Raw genomic sequence first — 20863 nt, 5'->3', positions numbered from 1 at the left:
TGAGGCCAAGATGTCCCACACAAGTCGTTTTCCAACTTTTGTGGCAACACACAGCTCTTCTGTCTTCTCACAGAAGTCTCACTTAGGACTCCAACATACAAAACCAGTGAAAGCACAGCTGCTCTGGCCAAGGCAGAGCCCCTGATGTGCCACCTCTGCCTGCCCCTGTCCCCTGTCCCCAAGGCACCTTTTGGGACCCAAGAACTGGTGAGCAAAACCTAAACACCATTGAACTGCAGCCTCCAGTGGCATGGATGGGTTATTTTTAAAATCGTAAACTACGTAAGTCCAAACTTTTAACCTACTTTGGTGCCACCCTTGTAAACTCCAGGTAAGACCAAAAGGAGAAAAAGTGGAATGAAAGGGTGAGGGACTGAAAGCTCTACCCTAATAAACACATGCAGAGGTTGCCCCAGAAGTGTCCCCACTTCCCGTTCTGTAAAAACAGCTACACTTTTTTGTCATAAGATCACTGCCCACATCAGGGCACTGGAAAGCCACGAGTTAATGAGCGCCCAGAAGAGACAGTCTCCGGATGAATAGGAAACAAAAGAAAGCAGTGAAAGGAAGCATGTCCTTGTCACTTCTTCATGCAGAGGCAGGGCATCCACCCTGCTTTCCTCTGCAGGCACCAATGGGCCAGAACTGCCTGCAGCACCGTCACCCTCAGCATTCTCAGAAGAGAACCACCATGGAAAGGACCCTTGTGGAGTCACCTGCAGAGACCTGGCCCTGCTGCAGACTCCAAGTGACCTCTCCCAGGCTAACGGTGGCCCATCAGAGGCAAAGAGTCTCTGACCCCCCAGCAGTTCAGGTTCCAGGGTCTGGAAACCCCACTTGTGAATGTACAGGGTTGAGGACAAGCTTGGGTCACCCACACCAAGCACCCTTGACCAGAAGCGGCCATCAAACACCCAGCTCTCAAACCTACACTTCCCACTCGTTCTGTGTATTCTTACCGACTCCAATCTCCAGGATACCAAGACTAATAGACATAAAGAACTTATTCAGATCAGTAAGGCTGGAAAGATGAGCAAAAAGAGGACAAGGAGGTAGAAACAATCAACACTTTAAATACACAGACCTCTGACCCAACAGTTCCTCTTCGAAGAATGTGTACTATGAACACACTTACACGTGAACACAAAGACAGATACAATATAATGGCCATTGCAGCATTTTTTGTAACAGCAAAAAATGGAAACAACTTAAATGTAGGAAATTGGCTAGAATAAGCTACATAGAATAAAATACAAATACTACGGAAGACTGTGTGCCAATGACTGAGATGAAATGAACAATTCCTAGCAATCCACAAACTACCAAAACTGACTTGGGAAGAAACAGAAAATCTAAAAAGACCTATATTAAATAAAGAGATTGAATTAGTAATCAAAAAAACTACCCACAAAGAGAAGCCCAGGTCCAAATGGCTTCAGTTGTGAATTCTACCCCTTAAAGAAGAAGTAATACTAATTCCTCACAAACTCTTCCAAAGACAGAAGAGGGAACGCTTCTCAACTTACCCCATAAGGTTAGTACTACACTGACACCAAAATTAACATCATAAGAAAAGAAAACTACAGACCAATATAGCTTATGAAAATCGATGCAAAAATTCTCAACAAAATTCTAGCAAACTGAATCCAACAACATAAAAAGAACTACCATTTGACCCAGCAATTCCACCCCTAGGTATACACCCCCAAGAGAAATGAAAACATATATTTAAAACATATGTCTCAAAAACCTGTACGCTCATGTTCACAACAGCAATATCCATAATACCCCAAAAGCGGAAACAACCCAAAAAGTCCATCAACTTTTGAATAAACAAATTATAGCATATCCATTCAATGGAATAGTATTCAGCCATTAACAAAAAAAAAAAGAATGAAGTACTGGCTCATGCTACAACATGTATAAACGTTGAAAACATTATGCTAAGTAAAAGAAGCCAGACACGAAAAGCCACGTGATTCCATTAATATAAGATATTAATGTATAATAATAATATATTATATAATATTATATAATAATATAATTAATAATATAATTATAATAATTATAATTAATAATATAATAATTCCATTAATATAAGATATCCAAAACAGGCAAATCTAAAGAGACAAAAAGTAGATTTGTGGTTGCTTAGGGATGAGGGAAATGGGGGATTTGGAAGGTGATAACTAAAGGATATATGGTTTCTTTCTGAGCTGATGAAAATGTTCTAAAATTGACTGTGGGTAACGGTTACAGAATTCTGTAAATATACTAAAAACCATTAAGCTGTGAACTTTAAATGGGTGCCTTTATGGTACTGAATTCTATCTCAATAAAGCTGTTCAAAAAGAAAAACTACTCGGTTATTCAAAAAGAAAGCAGTAGATCTATATTGCTTATATAAGGTGCTCTCCAAGATATATTAGGGGGGGTGCAAATCAGAACATCACCTAGAATACGATCCCCTTTTAATAAAAACAAAACCTAAAAAGACCTATATGTATGTATATAAATGCACAGAAAATAATACAGAAGATACCTCACACTATCAAAAAGTGATTATATCGAGAAGGCGGAGAGAATAGTGAAGGGGGGTTTGCTTTATACATGGCCTGCTTCACAAGCAGGTAGACCTACATTACTGGCATAATTCAATTTCAAAGAAATAAGTTTTGGAAAGGAAAACAGAAAAATGTGCAAAGGACAGGAACAAACAACTTGCTAAAGGAGAAATATAAAATGACCAATAAACAATTGGAACATGCCCAACCTCCCAAGTTATGAAAGAAATTAAGATAATAGTAAGATAACATCTTTCACCTATCAGATTGGCCACAATTAAAAAGAAAATCCAGTGTTGGCAAGGACTGTAGGTAAGTGTGCACCTGGTACTTTCTGAAGGGCAATTTGGTACTATGTGTCCAAAGCCTGAAAAATGTTCATGTATTTTGGCCCATAAACCCACCTAAAGGAATTTACCCGAAAGCAATATTTGGGCAACTACACAAAGATATGTATACAAGGACATCTGTCGAAACACTGTTTATGGGTAAAAAAAGTGGAAAGAGCCGAAATACCCATCAATGAGGGAAAGAATAAATCATACAAGGAAGTATGCCCGTACAGTAAAATACTCTAAGAGGAGATCTGTGTTGATTATGCTACTAGGAAGATTCACGTTGTACTGTTAAGTGAGAAAAGTAGGGTTTAGAACAATGTGACCCCTTTTTTCTCAACATATATGTCTTCATCTTGAATACACACATCACCCCTCCAGAGAAAAATATCTTGAAGCATATATGTCAAAATGAGTTATAAGTTAAGGATAATTTTTTTTGCTTTTCAGTATTTTTTAAATTTTCTATAACAATTATAAATTATTTTTGCAATTAATCAACTGCAAAGACTTCAACACATAAGCAGAGGCTCTGGCATGCCTTTCTTTGCTTCTCCCAACTCCTGCTACATGCCTTTCCTGTACCCTCCTAAGACGCTGTGCCCAAGGACCCAAGTTATACAGCCTTTTGTGCCCACAGAAAGCCCCTGAATTCAGGCCAATTCATTTCCAGGTCTAACCATGGCCCTGGGTGTTATAGACTAAGAGTCACCCCCATATCCAGCTTACCCCCTGGGATCCATGTAAACTGGCAACCAAAATACCTTAGGTGTGTTCCTACACAATGTTCCTTGTGTTGGTTAATCTATTAACCCCAAATGATTAAGTGCTAGAAGGCATGGACTGGTCACTGGAAGTACTAGGCAAGGGCTCCATTTCTAGGGTACTTGACCTTAATTATGAGACAAGGTTACACAGGGTTATGTTACAGATGACCAGTGGTTCAGAGGAGGCATGAAGCACTTCTTGCTGGGAGGTAAGGATATTAGTTCTGTACTGCTGTAGAACAAATTACCCCCAAACTTGGTGACTCGCAACAATGTCCATGGGTCAGGAATTCAAAAGTGGCTTCGTTGGTCACTTCTGGCTCAGGCGGTTGCATTCAGAATGTCAGCACAGGCTGCATCACCTGAAGGCTAGATTGGGATTGGAGGATCTGCTTCCAAGATGGCGCACTCACAAAGCTGTCAGCAGGAGGGCCCAGTTCCCCATCACACAGACCTCTCCATCGGTTGCTTGAGTATCCTCAAAATGTGGCGGCTGACTCCCCCGGAGCAAGTGATCCAAGAGAGAAAGCATGAAGGAAGCTATACTGCCTTTACACCATCCTTTCCCTTTTATCCTGTTCTTTAGAAGCTAGTGTCCACGACCAGCCCTCACTCAAGGGGAGGGCAATTAGGTTCTGAAGGAGAAAAGTATCAAAGAGCTTGTGGACATATTTTAAAACTACCACATCAAGGAAGTCTTCTTGTAAGAGGCTGGATTCCAACCAGGCCTTAAAAGATAAACAGAAATCACTCGATAGAGAGGGTGGAGAGGGCATTACAGGCGGTGGTAACTGTGAGGGCAAAGGTGGAGAAGCACGGTGTGTACTCAGTGAATGGTGAGTGGATGAACCTGGCTGCCTGAGGTCTCTGGGTCAACATCCTTAAATTCAGACTGGAAAGGAGGGCTGGGGTCTAGGCCTGAGAGATTCCGAACGCCAAGAATTCAGGCTTAATCTGGAAGGCGCTGGAGAGCTACTGAGGTTTGGGTACAGTCGAAAGATAAAGTCGTCCACAGTATCTGTGGGGGATTGGTTCCAGGACCCCTGTAAATACCAAAATCCGAGGATACTCAAGTCCCTTATTTCAAATGGCATAGCACAGTTGCCCCCTTTATCCGCAGGTTCCACCAACTGGGGATCAAAATCGAAATCTTTAGTTGAATCTGTGGATGCAGAAACCGTGGATACAGAAGGCCAACTCAACAGGAGGGAGTAGAATCCAGTGGTCAAAGCCAGGTACGGGAAGTGACCGACCTGCTACTGGCCGGCTGCGTGGTACAAGGCACGTGATTCAATCTCTCTTACTTCCCTCACCTGAAAGCGGGATCAGCCCCTGCCTTTCAGGGCTCATGTGAGGCTGAAATAAGAACGTGGACAGGAAGTGCCAGGGCCTGGTCCACGGCCAGCGCTCAGTAAACAGCAACTACTATAAGGAACTATTAGAAAGTTCGCTCTGGAAACAAGCTTCATCCTGTTGGGAGATGGTCTAGTACCTTCAGGACAGTTAGCTTTTCCTGATGTAGCTTTTCTTGACCTCATTGGTCTTCCCAGAGGCAGCGTGTTTCGATTACTGTTAAAAAAGGGTCTATTTCCCGAATGAAGATGCTCCGTGGCCTCAGGGCTGGCACAGGTGGTGAGATGAAAGGGCTGTGATTCAGCCTCAGCCCTGAGTAACACACTGGGTGGACGATTGCTGCGTGGACAGTGTCCAGGAGCAGAAATCAGCCAGTGGCAACTCGGCCCCAGCTGGCCTAGCCCCACTTCATGGTGACTTGTTGAACTTTCCAATGGGACAGTTCCAACCTTGGCGAAGAGCAAGTCTCCTTTTCCACCCAGAAGCAGGGGTGACTCAGGCCAGCCTGGAACAGCAGCTCCGGCCACTGAGTCCCACCCTTGTCCACACCCCGTGAGGTTGCTTCACGTGGCCAAGGGCGCACAGCAGGCACTCAGTAAATGCTCACTGACTCACTGGCATCGTCCCACAGGCCCTTTAGGACAGAAAGCCTAAAGCATTCTTCTGAAGGGGATCCCCCTCCATTGGGAAGCCAGGCGCTGGATTTTCACAGAGAAACGTAATTCGGCCTTCTCATCAATAACGGCCCAGCTGTCTAATTTATTATTAGCAACAGCCGTCAACACCCAAATCAGAGCAGCGGCCAGCATTTCCCCTTGGGCTCTGCTTTAACAGTCAGTCAAGTAGGATGTGAAATCATCACCGAGAGCCAGCACCCAGCCGGGGAAACCACAGGCTGGGCCCCAAGGTTCGGTCCGGGTTCAAGCCGTGTCCTCCCACCTCTCAGTATAGAAACCGACCAGTCTCCCTTCAGAAGGACAAAATGCGTCCTTGCGGGGAGAAGGCCAGAGGAGGTCCCACATGGCAGGAACAGAAGTGAACAGGAACTGCAAGGCCAGTCTTGAGGAATCTTCCCGATGCCCCTACCTGTTCACTCTGGTGCCAGCCCCCTGCCCAGGTGGTGAAGAAGTAGCAGCAATGGAAGGGATAGAGCATGTGCAAGTATAGCAGGGCCACCACCCCATCTCAGCACCCTGTGCCCTTCCCGCGGGCAGGAGCGGCCTGGCCTGCCTCTCTCTGGTCCACAGCAGCTCTGCACGTGGACGTGACCTTTCCTGGCAGATGGGTGGCCACCTGTCCTCTCCTTCTTGCTGCATCGCAGGAAGGGCCCCCACCAGCACACCCCCCTCTCTTTCTGACCCTAGTTGAAGTCGCACCCACTGCCATCCATCTGCTGCCCACCAGATCCCTGCGGGGGGTCCTGCCCTAGCTCTGGCCTCCTCTGCTTCCCTCCTGCAGGCAGGCTGTATTTGTGTGTGAGCAGTCTGCCCAGAAGGTACCACACGCCCACTGCTCACACACAGGACGAGGCCATCTGAGCGCCTGCACCTTGGAACAAGGCTCAAAACAGCACCGACTCACAGGGCTGTGGTGGGATAACGTGAGCCAGTCTGCAGAGCCGGACACAGCACCCAACGCAGAACTCGCTCCGTGCACAGCAGCAAGTGTCTCCTTATCCCACCTCAAGCCAGGGCATGCATGAGGAGGCCAAGGCATGTCAACAGCAACCAGAAACGGTAAAACAAGACGAGGATGGAGGACAAGGTGTCTTCCACCCCGCACAGTCCCAGGAGAATGGGATGGAGATGTGGGCTGTGGAGATGAGAGGAAGAAAACGGGTCTGAGCAGGTTTCCTCATTACACAGAGAAGGAAGACATCACAAAAGAAAAGGATTTCTGGAGAGTTTTGTAGAGATTTTTGGAAAGCTGGAAGAGCTGGGAACCCAGAGCACACACCCCATCAGGAGCCAGACCGGATGTGTCCCAAGGCCACCCAAGCACAGTACATGCTGCGCTGCCCTGGCTCTGCTGCTGGCTCAGAGGCCCCCATCCAGAGGACATCAGGATGCGGGCCAGCTGGCCGCCACTCTGGTTGCTGGAACCTGCAGAAGAAGGCAAAGGGCGGTTCACTAGAATAGAAGGTCCTTGAGGGGAGGGCTCTGATTATTTTGTTCACTGCTATATCCCTGGATGTACAGCTGCCTGGCACAGAGGAGATGCTCCAGAAACATTTCCTGAATGAATGAGAATGAAGTGGGCAGGGGAGACTGACTCCTAGGCCTGTGGGTGGCCGAGGCTATCTCCTCAGGATGGCTACAGTCAGGGGCAGGACAGGCCAATGCATGTGCTAGTAAGGGCTGTCTCTTCTCTGGCCACAGACTGTACCCCTCACCCTGGACAGCCAACAGGTGTCCCCAGTAAGTTGCATCCAGGTCCTATTCCAACCAAGCCTCCTTCCCCGCTCTCCCCTGTGCAACCTTCATGCTTCTCTTTCCCTTCTTTGGTCTGCCTTCATACCAGCTCACACTGAACACAGCTCCTCAGCTGCTTGAGGCCTGCAGAGGCACAGCTTCGACTACGTCAGCTTGGGCCAGGAGCATACAAGGCTCTCTATTACCTATGGCAATGGTGATACAACGGAATTACCAGGAGAGCGTGTTAAAACACAGGTTCCTGGCCCCAGCCCTGGGGAATCTGCATTTCTAACACATTCCCAGGTGATACGGATACACCTGATCCAGGGACTACACTGTGAGAACCACTGACCTATGGGATTATAATGTTTAATGCAGGGGGTGTGTGAAAGGGACCAACCTGGCCAGAGCAGAGATTGGGCAGGGAGGAAGGGTGGGAGGATGGCTGGTTTTTATAGGACATCTTAAAAATGACGCAGATTTATATTTAAATCTGTAAGAGAGGATTTGAAAATGCAAATGACTACAAGTACCAGGCAAGTAACATAAAAGGATGAAGAGATAATAAGAGATTGAATCGGTAATCCAAAACCTCCCAGCAAAGAAAAGTCCAGGATCAGATGGCTTTCATGGTAAATTTCACCAAACGTTTAAAGAAGAATTAGCTCTAATCCTACATAAACTCTTCCAAAAACCTGAAGAGGAAGGAACACTCCTTAATTCATTCTGTGAGACCAGAAATACCAAAACCATACTAAGAAACTACAAGGAAACAAAACTACAGACCAATATCCTTGATGGATATAGATGTAAAAGGTCTCAACAAAATACTAGCAAACTAAATCCAACAGCACATTATACATTGTGACCAGGTGGGATTTATCCCAGGAGTGCAAGCTTGATTCAACATAAGAAAAGCAATCAATGTAATGTATCACATTCATAGAATGAAGGGAAAAACCACATAATCATCTCGGTTGATGCAGAAAGAGCACTTGACACAATCTAACACCCTTTCTTGATAAAAACACCCGGAACACTAGGAATAGAAAGGAACTTCCTCAACATGATAAAGGGCTTTTTTTTTTAATCCACAGCTAACATCATGCTCAATGATACTGAAAGCTTTTCCCCTAAGACCAGGAACAAAACAAGGATGCCCACTTTCACCACTACTGTTCAGTGTACTGAAAGTTCTAGCCAGAGCGATTAGAGAAAGAAATGAAAGGCATTCATATTGAAAAGGAAAAATAAAACTATCTCTATTTGCAGATGACATAATCCAATATAGAAACCTGAAAAATACACAAAACCACTACTAGAGCTAATAAAGGAAGTCAGCAAGATTGCAGAGTACAAGATCAACATACAAAAGTCATTTGTATTTCTATACACCAGCTATGAACAATCTGAAAATAAAATTAAGAAAACAATTCCATTTGCAAGAACATCAAAAAGAATAAAATACCTAGAACAATTTAAACACGGAGGTAAAAGATTCACACACTGAAAACTAAAAAACTTTGATGAAAGAAATTAAAGAAGACTTAAATAAATGGTATGACATTCCTTGTTCATGGGTTGGAAGACTCAATACTGCTAAGATGGCAGTAATCACCCAAAGTGATCTACAGATTCAATCCAATCCCTATCAAAATCCCAGCTGGATTTCTTTGCAGAAATTGAAAAGCTTATCCTAAAATTGATGTGGGAACTCAAGGAACTCAGAAAGCCAAAACAATCTTGAAAAAGAACTCACAATTCCCAATTCCAAAACTTACTACAAAGCTACAGTGATCAAAACAGTGTGGTACTAGCATAAGGATAGACATATAGACCAATGGAATAGAATTTAAAGTCCAGAGATAAATCCATGCATTTATGGTCAACTGACTTTGAACAAGGGGGTCAAGACTAATCGATGGGGAAAGAACAGTCTTTTCAACAAATGGTGCTAGAAAACTGGATACCCACATGCAAAAGAAATGAAGTTGGACACCTATACCTCAAACCATATACAAAAATACAAAAAGCAACAACCTAAACCTAAGAGCTAAAACTGTAAAACTCTTAGAAGAAAACAAAAGTTAAATCTTCATGATCTTAGATTTGGTAATGGATTCTTAAATATGACACCAATAAAAAAGGAAATATAAATTACTGAACTTCATCAAAATTTAAAACTTTTGTGCCTTAATGGACACTATCAAGAAAGTAAAAAGACAACCAACATAATGGGAGAAAATATTTGTAAATCATATATCTGATAAGCACCTAGCATCCAGAATATATAAAGAACTCTTACAACTTAACAAAAAGACAAACAACCCAATTTAAAAATGGGCAAAGAACTTGAATAGACGTTTCTCCAAAGAAGATACACAAATTGACAATAGGCGCATAAAAAAAATGCTCCACGTCATTAGTCATGGGGAAATGCAAATCAAAACCACAATGAGATACCACTTTCATACCCACTAGGATGGCTATAATCAAAAAATAGAAAATAACAGGTGTTGGCAAGCATGTGGTAAAACTGGAACCCTCATACATTGCTGGTGGGAATGTAAAATGGTACAGCTGCTGTGGAAAACAATTTGGCGGTTCCTCAATAAGTTAAACATAGAGCTGCCATATGACCCAGCAATTCCATTCCTAGGTAGATACCCAAAGAACTGAAAACAGGTACCCAAACAAATACTTGCACAAGAATGTTCTTCACTTGTACACTAAAGAGCCGCGCTATTCACACTTGCCAAAAGGTGGAAACGACCCAAATGTCCATCAATTGTTGGATGGATAAACAAACTGTGGTGTATCCACACGACGGAATATCATTCAGGCATAAAAAGGAGTGAAGTGCTAATAAGTGTTTCAATGGGAATGAACCTCAAAAACATCCCATGTGAAAGATGCCAGAGACAAAAGGTCACATACTGTATGATTCCATTTCTGTAAAATATCTGGAATAGGTAAATCAATCCATAGAGACAGAAAGCAGATGGGTGGTTGCCAGGGGCTGGAGTTGAGGGAGAATGGAGAGCAACAGCTTAATGGGATTTTATTTGGAGGTGATGGAAATAGTTTAAAACTAGGTAGAGGCGATGCTTGCAAAATATTGTGCATGTACTAAATGCCACTGAATTATTCACTTTATTTATTTATTTATTTTTTGATGTGGACCATTTTTAAAGCCTTTATTGAATTTGTTACACTATTGCTTCTGTTTTCTGTTTTGTGTTTTTTGGCCCCGAAGCACGTGGGAACTTAGCTCCCCGACCAGGGATCGAACCCGAACCCCCTGCAGTGGAAGGCGAAGTCTCAACCACTGGACCTCCAGCGAAGCCCCGAATTATTCACTTTAAATGATTAATTTTACATTGTGAAAATTTCCCCTCAACAACAACAACAAGAGTTGGGGGACTGAAACAATGGTAAACTGAAGAGGACATGCTCCTTCCAAAAGAGGCAACTGCTGCTCATCTCTGCCAGGCTGCAAGAGGAAATGCAAGCTCGATGTTACCAGAGTTTTCAACTTTTCAGGATAAGCCAGAAATCCAAATTTGTAGGTAAACTCTCCCAACTTCTATGCATTGATAACCAATTAAAAGTTTTTAGGGCTTCCCTGGTGGCGCAGTGGTTGAGAGTCCGCCTGCCGATGCGGGGGACGCGGGTTTGTGCCCCGGTCCGGGAAGATCCCGCATGCCGCGGAGCGGCTGGGCCCGTGAGCCATGGCCGCTGAGCCTGCGCGTCCGGAGCCTGTGCTCCGCAACGGGAGAGGCCACAACAGTGAGCGGCCCGCATACCGCAAAAAAAAAAAAAAAAAAGTTTTTAAAATCTCTACGTAGACCAAACAAAATTCATCTATGAGCCAAGTCAGTCCGCAAGACACAATTTCCAAGCTCTGCTCTGTACAATAGGGAGCCATTGAATGTTCCTGAGCTGGAAAATGAGAAGATGTAAGGAAAGTGTAGGGAGCCACAAGGAATCCTCTTTTGGGCACACGTGACATGCCAGGCACTGGGGCACTGAATCAGTGCCACCCCATTAGTACAAATGCCACCCCATTAGTCCCAGGGAGGGAGGGTTAGTCCCAGGGTGGAAGGGGTTGAGTGATTAAGCAACTTGCCCGAAGTGAACACACTTAGTAAAAGGCAGAAGCCAGATTCAGGTCCAGATCTATCTGAGTTTGCCAACTCCACATCTCAACATGCGTGTCTGACAGACATCTCAGACTTAACTAGGCCCAATACAACACTCCTTAACTCTTTTTTTTTTTTACGGTACGCGGGCCTCTCACCGTTGTGTCCTCTCCTGTTGCGGAGCACAGGCTCCGGATGCGCAGGCTCAGCGGCCATGGCTCACGGGCCCAGCCGCTCCGCGGCATGTGGGATCTTCCCGGACCGGGGCACGAACCCGCGTCCCTGCATCGGCAGGCGGACTCTCAACCACTGCGCCACCAGGGAAGCCCCTTAACTCTTTTTTTTTTTATCATTAACTCTTTCCCTCAAAAACTTTCCTCCACCTTAGCCAGTCTCCCCATGGTCCACCCATCCTGACGCTCAGGAGGAAACCCCCAGGATTATCACTGATTTCTTCCTCATTCCCCACACGCAACAGACCTGCAAGTCCACTGTCAAAACATATCCCAAGTCTGAGCACGTCTCAGCAGCTCCCCCACCTCCATCAGCTCTCACTGCCCCTCATCAGGACCATGTAGCAGCCTCCCGGCCTCCACACCAATGCCTTCCTAATCAGCCCCCCGGACAACAGCCACATGGTCTTTCTGAAAGATAAATCAGATGACGTCCGTATCCACCTTAAAACCCTCCAATGCACCACTCCATATCCTGCCAAGGTCCAGGGGCGTCAGGCCATTTCGGTTTGTAACAGTGTCACCAGGCTCACACCCTGCCCCCCATTCCAGAGCCAGTGGTAGCACAGCCTGAGACTGGGGGACTCCTTGGTCCAACCCGCTAACAAGTGTCCTATCACTCCCCACACTCATCCCTAAACTGTCACAGCCCACGAAGGGAAAGAAAGGGAAGAACACAGCCCACTCCCGCCTGCAGCAGGTAGGTCGTGAATGAGAAGAGGCCAGCAGTTCCAACCTGGCCGAGTCAGCCTGGGCCCCCATGCGCACAGGGGCCTGGTGCAGATGAAACAGGGGGGCCCACAGAGCCTCCAGGGACTATCTGACTTGGCAGGAAAGGACCTTAACTCCCAGGCCAGCAGGAATGTCACACACAGCACTCGCAAGTGTCACACTAACGGCACAGCTTGGAGGCTCTGTGACAGGACAGAGTCCCCTGCCAGGGCCATCCCAGGCACACAGCACAAAGGGGAGAGGGCTGGACCCACAGGGCTGGCCCGCCAGCTCCAAGTGCCTGGAGCCAGGCGGAAGCCCAGCTACAGAGTCCCTCCCTCTCTCACCCTGGCACCCCACCTGGCACAGCCTGCAGTTGGCTGAGGGTCCCCTCAGGCCCTCACCCAGCATCAGGAAGCCTTGACAGAGGAGCACAGAGGTGAGCTCTGCCCAGCCTCATGCCAGGACCGCCACACCAGGGAGGAAAGGCTCTGGTCCCCGATTCTGTCCCACACCCTCCCATGTCCCCTCCACACACACAATCCCCTCTGTCCCTAATCTCTGTTCCTCCTTCCCCTGAGTGACAGGTGGCTTCCATACCCCACGATAGGCCAGCAGGCACCAGAGGCTCCCTGCCAGGTGACAGCAGGAGGGGTCCTGGCTCCTCCCTGACCCAGCTACTCCAGGCCGCCAGTGTGGACAGGCACTGCCCCATAGCCCGGATGCACTCACCAAAACGTTCTTTAAGAAATCCATCATCTTCCACTAGTGCCTTCCCTGGCGAGTCAGGGGGCCCTCACTGTCTGAGCAACACTGTAGCTGTGGCTGCTACCACCCCAGCTGCTGCTGCTGCTTCTGCTGCTGCTGACGTTGAACAACTTCCTTAAGATTAAACAAGGAACTGCAGGATTTGGGTGTCCGCCCGGAGCTATTATTCCACACTGACTAGACCTGACCTTTGACCCCTCCTTTGCCAGTGCTGTTTTTCTAGGGAGCCCAGGGCTGGTGGAGCCACTACACATCATATGTAGTAAGGGCAAGGGGTCCATCCCAGGGGAGAGGCACCATGCCAGCAGGTTGTAAGGGGAGACCCATTTAGGGGTGTGGGAAAGTCAGGGTGCGGGAAGCATTCCTGTCTTTCCATCCCTAACTTTTTTTTTTTTTTTTTTTTTGGTCCCACCATGCAGCATGTAGGATCTTAGTTCCCTGATCAGGGATCAAACCCATGCCCCTTGCAGTGGAAGCACAGAGTCTTAACCACTGGACCACCAGGGAAGTCCCTCCATTCTTATCTCGAGTGAGTTCTCAATGCTGCTGGCCTGTGATGCGTGACAAGAGGAAAGGCTGGGGCACAGGATGCTGTGGGACTCAAGGCTGGGACCTCAATTTTCCATCTGCGAATTGAGATGCTCCATGTGTAAGGAGAATAAAAACGAAGTAGAAGAAAGAAAACAGGTGCCTGCACCTTTAAAGGCATTCACATGGCCCTCACAGAGCCCCAAAACTTCCTACTCAAAGGTTTGAAGAAACAGCTAAAAGAGTAAGACATGGTTCCTTTGCAGGTGGGGCTTGTAGGAGGGGGCAGAGGCAAGGTGAACTGCTTTCTTTCACAAAACAGCCTGGGTTTTGTTTTTTAATCACTGCATGTATTACTTTGGTTTAAAAAAATTTTTAATGTGCCTTAAAAAAGAGAGCGATCCTCACGTCCTGTGGCTCTCTCACAAGGAAAATTTAAAATAAATAAAGCAAATGGCTTGGGAAAACTCATACTCCATCTACGGCCCAGGGCCCAGAGCACCGAGTGATGTGCTATTAACAAGAGTGAGAAACCAGGCCCCAGAGCTCAGCCCAGGGCTCACCTGGGTCTCGGAGTCTCTTCCAACACTAATAAACACATCACATTTAATATCTATCCACTACCCTCGGTCCTGTTCCAGCTTTGGGAGAAAAGCAATGTCCCAGCTCAAAAGGAAAGGAATGAATTTTTAAATCCCTCAAAAAAAAGGCAGCATGGTGTGGAAGAAATAGCCCTGGACTTACCGTTCAGCAGACAAGGTTTTAACCCACGGCCTGCACCTTACAAGCTGTGCAAGGCTGGTTACTCAGCCTCTGGGCCTTAGTTTCCACATCTGTAAAATGGAAAAATCTGACCCCCTCTGCACAGCGGTTGTAGGATAAGGTATGGTGTATATAATACGTCCAGGGAGGGTGGGGCACAAATACCGTCAGTAAATGGCAACTATGATGATCTTCATTCCTTCATCCCAGTGCAGGCTCCGTACTCACTCTTCATGCCCCGGCCCCCAAGACAGTGTGAAAAGTACCCCACCACCTGCTCAGCCAAACCCAGGAAGCCGATCTTGTCTCTGCTTTCCCTCCTCCAGCCCAGCCTGCCGCCAGACACACAGCCCACCCCCTCTGTCCAGCGCAGCCCCATCCTGCGCTTGTTTGAGCCCCAGAAACCACAACAGCATCAGGGGGAGATCAGAGAGGCCAGGAAATGTCCCCAGGGACTGGGGGAGGGCACAGCTCAATCGAGGTCAAAGAAGGTCTTGGCATGAGTCCATCCCTGGGGGCTTCAAGTGACAGTGAAGGTCAGGGAAGGGGGGATGTGAACTGAGCCATCTCACACATTTGGAGGAGTCACGTGCTAGAGGAAACCCTGGCTACAGAGAAGGCTGGCAATGTCCATTCCAGCTCTTACAATTCTGATATAAAGGATCATGTTAGTAGAAGGGATGTGATCAAGCTCACCAGCCTCCCTGCCCCCAACGGGGTCCCACTGGGCTGTCCCTAACGAGCCCTTCTCTCCTTCCCCGGGAGAAAGGAACCCTGGATAAGGCTCCTGCATCCTCAGTATCCTCCCTGCTCCCTCCCACACCTGCTTCTGGCTCATCTGCATTCCTGCTCTGGGCCAATGAGTCAATACCAGGGCCCCACCCCCCCACCCCACCCTTGCAGCCAAGCTCTCCAGGACATGCCACATCCAGAACACTTCTGCAAGGCCCTTGGCCACAGCACGCCAGGGTCCATGAAGCCTTGTGGTCCAAGCCCCTGCCTCTGCACAGGAACACATCCAGAGGCGGCGAGGAAGAAGAGAGGTAGGCAACTAACACACTGATTCCCTCTGGGCCAGGCACTGGCTTGGGGCTGGGGACCCTGGGAAGATCAGCCTCAGTCCCTCTCCTCCTACCTACTCCCCTTTACTTGGTTGACTTCTACTTGTCCTTTAGGCCTTAGCTTGAAGGTCACCTCCTCCAGGAAGCCTTCCTGGCATCCACCCCTCCCCCAGGTAGTACTCCCATAGTATCCTGCATATACCCTATCGAGTCTCTTATCTCTCTGCATTATAATTTCTCATTTAATTGTCTGTTTCCCCACTTCATCTGTTAACCTCAGCACCTGGCACATAGGTGTTCAATAAATACTTGCTGAATGAAGGACTGAATAAAGGAACTGACTTCCATCTAAAGACTAAGACAATCACAGAAGTAAATAATTAGAACTCAATAAAAAAGGAACAGTAATGGGAGTGCCAACGCCTGTATGGACCCCAAAGACGAGTGGACAATGGCCGTGCTGCAAGGGAGGGACCTTCCGAAAGGGGCTACTCTCCCTATTTTGCAGACAAGGCCGTGGAGGTACAAGAAAATCAAGTCCTCATCTCAGGACACACAGTGGTAGAGCAGGAGTCAATATCCAGGCCCAGGATTCATTCCCACTACCTCCCACCTGACCCTTATGATAATCCAGGTGGGGAGGAGGTGAGAAATGAAGCTCAGAGATGGCAACGGACCTGCTTCAGGTCACACAGCCTGTGAGTAGCAGAGCCAAGTGTTCTAGGTGAAAGATGGGATGCGGGGGAGAAGAATGGAGAGGAAGAGGGGGGACAGGGAGGGAGAGAAGGTACGTGTGTTTGTGCTAAACTCAGGGGGCAGGAAGGAGACTCCAGGCGAGGAGGCCCACAGCCCTTGGCAGCATCATGAGCAGCGGTGGTAGCGTGACCCCACACTGGCGGCCTCTCCAGGGTGGGCGAGGGGTAGGGGAGTGCACATGCCAGGAAAGTGAGCCTGAGGACAGGCAAGCACAGAAGGAACGAGGGCCAGAGAGACCAACAGCTGTTCTGGTGGGGCAAAAGTGCCCACTGACCACTGGGAGATGGGAAGGAGAGATTATGGTCTGAACACATTTCCCCTCTGTTAAATTAGCCTCCAAGCCTCTGAATGAGACCTCTCTTCCTTCAACACCAGGAAACCCACAGTTAAGAATGCCCAACAGTAATTTGATTATAAAAAACCCTGCCTGCAGCAAGGCCACTGGGATCAGCAGGGTTTCCTTCCCTGCCTGTAATTTTTCACCAGCAGCTGTGGTCCAGTAAAAAGAGCACCAGACTGGGAATCAAGACAGACCAGCTCCCACATCCCAGCTCAGCCTCTGGCCAGCTGTGACCTCGGGCCCCATTCTCGTCATTTGTAAAGTTGGAATAATGACCCCCACCTTCCTGTTGACAATGAAGGGAGATGACAAATGTGAATGCACCTAACACAGGGACAACAACTGATCAACAAATGTCAGCTGGCTCTAAATCTGTTGGATTTACGGGATTAATTTTGTGACGGGAGCAGCTGACGTTTACTGAACTCTCACTACGGGTGCCAGGCCCTTGACAAAGTACTTTACGTGCATCCTCTTATCTAATCCCCATGAGCACCCACGAGGCGGTCACTATTACCATCCCCACTCTCAGGCGTGAAAACTGAGGCTGAGAGTTAAAAACCTAGTCAATAGGTGGCATCAGCGACGCAAACACAGCATCCAAGCGTCGAACCACCACACTCACAGGGCTTGGATATGTTGTTCAGAGCAGCTGATTGGTCCACAGGAAGCAGGATGCTCAAATCCCACCCATCCTCCCTCAAGTCTTTCTGAAACCCCTCAGTCAGAATTCCCAGAACACATGACTCGACTTGGGTATCATATTCTGTTTGGGGTTTTTTGTCCGTTTGGTTTTTCCAGCCGTGCCACACGTTTTGCAGGATCTTAGTTCCCCGACCAGGGATTGAACCCGGGCCCACAGCAGTGGAAGCACCAAGTCCTAACCACTGGACTGCCAGGGAATTCTCCTTATATTCTGTTTTATCTGAATGGCTACTAGGACTGTCTGATCTTTCCCCTTAACTGACAACTCCTGGTAGGCAGAAGCCACGTCTGCACACCCCAGAGTTGTACACATCCCACATTTCGTCAAATTTTGAATGACACCCATCATAAGATACATATTATTTTATGTACCACTAACAAAGCAAAAACATCACCAATTACAAACTATGGCACTATTGCTAGTGAAATGCAGCCCGATTTCAGAGATATTAAATGAGACGGGGCGGGGGGCCGGAAAGTATGTCTTCACAGCGATGAAATACAGTAGTAGATACTCAGTAATTATTTGTACTCAGTAATTATTTCTCAGGGTAGGAGAAAGAATGCTAACTTGAAATCACAAGCTTCAAGTTTGTGTCTTACCAGCTGGCTAAGGGGAGAGGGCTGCATTGCTCTAGTTCTCTTCCATTGTGGCTGTGAGAACCACAGTGAGTTCAAGAAAGTGCTTTATAAGCTGTAAAGCACTGTACCAACCTACAGTGTAAACAGCAGGAAGAGGAGACGATAGGCACCCTCAGCGGTTATGAGAGACACCAGCAGACCCTGTGTGTGTTTGCAAGAGGCTCTGTAAGCGTGTGGCTGCCCTGGCATTGCTGCTTCCAAGCTGTCCCTACCTTGGAACCACTAGACCCCAGCCCAGCACTGGTCAAGAAGTCACGGTGTGCACACCATGGAGGTTCTCCAAGCCAGGCTCTGGGGTGCCAGTTGGCAGAGTTTCTGCTTCTGATCCAGTCTGTGGCCTGAAATTTCCAGTCTTCCAACAAAGTCGGGCTCAGCTTCAGGCCTGAGCCTCACCGTGGGGGGACTGGAAAAAGAGCCTATGAACCTCATCAGGTTATTTGAAATAAACCTTGCTGGGTCTGCAACAGGGTGAACTGGAGGGTTAGGCACCCTGGGGGCAGCAACAGCCTCCACAAAGGCTTGGTGACAGAAAAGTGAGGAGGAGGTGAGTCTGGCTTTGGTCTCACCAGTGGCCATACCTGTGGCCCAGGCAAGAGGCCCAGGTCCCCCTGCTTGCATCTGTCCAGAGGAATAGGAAATAAAGCAACACTGAGGCTGAGAAGGTAGGACCAAAGAGCAGTGTTGGCCTCCCAGAAAATTCTCTGCTTCCCTCCCAGCCCCCTTGTCCCTGAAATGCAATGGCTGGTGCTCCACAGCTGTGTCTCTCCAGTGTCAGAGGCACGGTTCCCTCCCTCCATCACACCTTGGTGGCCCTTGTTCCCAGGCAAGGTTCCTGCATAGCCAGCGTCCTTCCGACTTATCCTCGCACATTACTGCACTTCCTTCCCCTCTCCCTCTCCCTTTCGCTCCCAATTCTGCCCACTTTCCTGCTGGCTCTTTGAGGGTAGAAACTGCAGGCATGCTACCAGTGCACCTGGACCCTGGGTTTGCAGCAAGAGCAGCAGAAGTCCAGCCACCACCTCTCCACCTCTCCCTCCACAAAACAAGTTTTAAGAACCAAAGAATATGAATATGTGTGTATATGTGTGTGTGTGTGTGTGTGTGTGTGTGTGTGTGTGTGTGTGTATCTGAATTACTTTGCTGTACACGTGAAACTAACACAATATTGTAAATCAACTATACTTCAATGAAAAAAATAAAATAACCAAGCACTAAGGACCCTGGGACCGATTAGCCTCCTCCCCTAATCCTGGCCCTGATGTGCGCCTGGGAGAGAAAAGAAGCTGCAGAAGCTCCTGGGTTTGCCACTCACAGAGAACCCATCACAGAACGAATGTGGAACCTGGGGCCCCCCAGCAGACCCTGATCCTCTTCCTTGATCCCAGAAGCTGCCCAAGCCTCCCCCTCCAGGTGCCCCCACCCATAGGAGTGTCCCTGTCCTCCTGGCAGAGTCTAGTGTCATCTCAGGGACCCATGAACATACCCGGCTACCGCTGGGGAGGTGTCCTCATGCGGCCAGTCACGTGGCTGTGATCGGGGCTCAGCTGACTCATCTCCAAAACAAACATTCATCCTATTCTCACTACCCAGCTCACCCCTAGGGCAGTTTGGGCAAGACTGAGTGAGTGCAAGGACGCAACCTCACACATTTCTAAAGTAGGAGGTGCCACGTACCAAGACATATAGCATATACCAACATACCTTCTCCACGGGGCCTCTACCTTCTCTGTGCCTCAGTTTCCACGCTCATCACGGAGTATGCAAGGTAGCCGCTCTCCCTTCCCCTACATCAGGGCTGAGCTGTCGCCCCAGAGAGATCACTAGGTGCCCCATCGCCAGCAGCAAGCTGTCTGCTGCTCCCAACACCCTCCTGCCTACGAAATGTCCCAAATGCACCACTTCTATTACAAGATGAAGAAAAACAAAGCTCCCCACCCCCCATGCCCGCATCAGCACTGTTAGTAAGTGGCAAAAACAAGGTTTAGAGATGATCCGAGTCAGAATTTCAATGATCTGTGCTCGCCTCCACCCAGGACAATAGGTTACTGGGATTTCACTGGGGCCAGTCCCTTGCCTAGCACATAGCCGATTCTCATCAGATGTACCAGGCTGAGAACTGAATAAATCAATACATGCTTTGTGCTTGGCTGAGCAAAGGGCAGTATCAGAAAAAAAGTCATGGGGAACTGGTAACTTCGGGGGCTCACGCTCCCAGATGTGCCTGGGAGATGCCATCTGAGGCATCCCACCTCAGCCCTGGGCAGCCCCTAAAGGACCCCAACCTACCCCTCCCCAGATGGCAGGAGATGGCAGGAGGAAGGACGCAGCGGTTTCCACTTGAGACTAACCTTCAGGAAGGGGATGTTTGCAAATTGCACGTTCTTTTCCTTCCCCATCTTCTAGTTAACGATCACCTAAATAAATGCTTCGGTCCCAAGTGATTCTAACAGTGGGTCCCCGAGCTCCAACAGCCTAATTATACATACACAGCACGGGGGACTGTGACGCTGAACAGCCCTCTTCCCCATAAACCATATGTCAACTAACACGACTGCCCTGCCCCCTTTCGCCAGCTGGGGCTGATGAACGGGGGTGCTGGGGCAAATGCAGGCCCTCACAAGGTCTGGGGTAGGGCCGTTGGGCTGCCCGTCCCAAGCCAAGCTATCCTGGCTGGGGAAGCATTCGGGGGCAAACACTCCCACCAACGCAGAGTCCCACAGCGCCCACCTCCGAACAGTCCCCCCAAAGGCACGATGGTACAACAAAGAGCTACCCAGACATT

The 20863-nt window shown here is 48.1% G+C and overlaps 1 protein-coding gene across 1 annotated transcript in view; it reads right to left on the bottom strand.

The window, feature by feature from the left end:
- RAP1GAP2 (RAP1 GTPase activating protein 2) overlaps positions 1 to 20863 on the bottom strand; it is a gene marked incomplete at both ends in the record, with an annotated part of 210207 nt that overhangs the window by 54409 nt on the left and 134935 nt on the right. The gene's annotated exons all lie outside the window — the stretch shown is intronic.

Source organism: Leucopleurus acutus (assembly GCF_964270905.1).
Source record: "Leucopleurus acutus genome assembly, chromosome: 19".
NCBI lineage: Eukaryota > Metazoa > Chordata > Mammalia > Artiodactyla > Delphinidae > Leucopleurus > Leucopleurus acutus.
This window is presented reverse-complemented; position numbering and strand designations above follow the sequence as displayed.